Here is a 2,579-nt window from a genome sequence, read left to right on the forward strand (position 1 = left end):
CATTCCTTTTTACAACCAAATAATACTCCATTGTGTGGATATACCACATTTTGTTTATCCATCCATTAACTGATGAATACTTGGGCTTCTTCTACTTTTTGGCCATTATGAATAATGCTGCTCTGAACATTTATGTACAAGTTTGTGTATGGATACATGTTTTCATTTCCCTTGGGTATATAACTGGGAGTGGAATTGCTGGGTCATATGTTAAGTCTACATTTAACCTTTTAGGAACTGCCAGCCTGTTTCCAAAGCAGCTTCATCACCTTACATTGTCACCAGTGTGTACAAGGGTTCCAGTTTCTTCCCATCCTTGCCAACATTTGTCTTTTTTATTCCAGTCATCCTAGTGGGTATGAAGTAGTATCTCACTGTGGTTTTGATGTGCATTTCCTTAATAATTAAGGATGTTGAGTATCTTTTCATGTGCTCACTGGCTACTTCACATTCCATTTTATACACCTTTAAAATAAGATTACATTCAAAATAGGGAACCTCCAGATTATGAATTGTAACATACCGAATACTGCCAATGTGCTAATGTGTTCTCATTTCTTGATTTTATAATGAGTAAATTTTATAAATCTGAACTTACAAAATAAATACTAATTTATTTTTTGTATGTGTTTCATAAACAACTTCATTATAACTTTAAAAAAAATTGAAAACACTAACCTAATCAAAACTCTCATCGTTTATTTCCACATATAAGAAAAAGAAGCCCAGAGACTCTAAATGACAAAACTAGATTGGGGTGGAGAAATAATAATAATAATAGTATCTTGTCTCCCAGACTACCTACCCTTTCTAGCAGAATTAGATGAATAGGAACAAAATTAATTAAAAACACACCTTAGGGATATGTACATCGTACAATATGCCCAGCACAAAAGTGGTGAAACTAGAAAGTAAAGCAAATAAATGATTATCACAAAAGTCAGGATAGTGCTAATCCAGGAAGGGCATCACACACGAGTTTCTGTGGTGCTGACAATGTCCTATTATGGGTAGTGATTAAACTAGCGTTCAGTTCTTAACTATTTATTATTTATTATCACTTCTTATTTTTTTATAGACTTCATACTTCACAATAAAGTTAAAAATACATTTTTACCCATGCAAACTTACCAGTAATTAAGTAAGAGATTTTGCTTTAGAAAAGAAATCGCTTAAAGTCCATTCAAAGTTGACAATTAAAGACAGAAAATTATCTCCCTTTGATCCTTCAAACTTATTTGAATGGAGACCACACTGTACATCTTAACTTATTCTGTACAAACAGATCATTGCTTTTGAACATAACCCATTTTCCAAGTAATCCCCCTTTGGTAGATATCATTTGTTGCCAATTTACTGAAAATTTCATGAATTGCAAGATCATAAATTCCTTGACATCCTTGTCAACTCTAAACTGAGCACAACCCTAGGGTCACACCTGTTCTTTCTCCTCACGGAGAAATCAGCAGCAGCATAAAGGACATCTCACATTAGCCACTAAAAGCTTTACTATTTACACTGCTTAGCAGCCCAGAGCCTGCTCTCTAGTCAATTATTTTAGAGTCGGAACCTAACTAAAGGTCAGCCTAGCAAAACAAACATAGGCAACAAAGTGCTAAACACAACGGCAGGCAGAAAGAATGCTCCCCAGCCTCGCTGACTCAAGACGCCTACTACCTCCTATGGGCAAAGAATTGTGCTTTAAGGAAAGTGAAATTAGTGGTTACAACAGAGACCACACACACACACACACACACAATTATGTTACTTGGTGATTCACGAAGCAAAGTAAAAATTTGCAAGGTCCCTAGTATAGACCATAAGCATTAAGGTTATGACCGCTGGCTACCAGGATCTAAAATATTCTAGAGAGGTCTAGAATATTCTACTCAGCATCCTTTTTTAACCACCCATCTATAACCTTTGATGCACTGAGAACCATAACTTTGCTTTCACATTGCAGTATATTTGAAGAGGCAAACCCTCTGTCTCCCCCCCCAGGACTTCTCCCTCCCACATACAGTCTGCTCTAGAAAGATCCAATGCATTGAGCACACATCCTAAATAACCATCACTCTGCAAGATGCCAAGCCTGCCCGGGACCTGCCGGAGGAAGCGGGATGTGCTCGTTATCAGCTACTTGGGAGTCTTGACAACCCATATGGTAGGGAAAGGCAAGAGAGGGAGAAAGAGGGAAAGGTTTCATCTGGCCCTTTATCACCTGGAGCTCACAGAGGCCCACCTGACCAGCATGTCCCTTGTCACACAGCCCACGTAACTGCAGGAAACAGGTGACAGCAGGCATAAGCCAAGGTTATTGAGCACCTTACACAACTCTGCCCAGCACTAGATATTTTTCCAAGAACCTCTTGGTGTTATAGCGATACCACACTCCACATCACTTTTTTACACGGCAACTGCATTCTAGGCACGTAGCAGAGTATTGCTTCTACTTTATTACTGCATCAAATAGCATTAATTAAATTCATTTGGCAAAGCTGGTGGTTTGGGTCGGGGTAGAACGGTGGTCTGTCATGGCCACTCCAGTTATGTTAGTAAGTTACTTGTTTGCATCTCTC

Source organism: Eubalaena glacialis, chromosome 1 (genome assembly GCF_028564815.1).
Source record: "Eubalaena glacialis isolate mEubGla1 chromosome 1, mEubGla1.1.hap2.+ XY, whole genome shotgun sequence".
NCBI lineage: Eukaryota > Metazoa > Chordata > Mammalia > Artiodactyla > Balaenidae > Eubalaena > Eubalaena glacialis.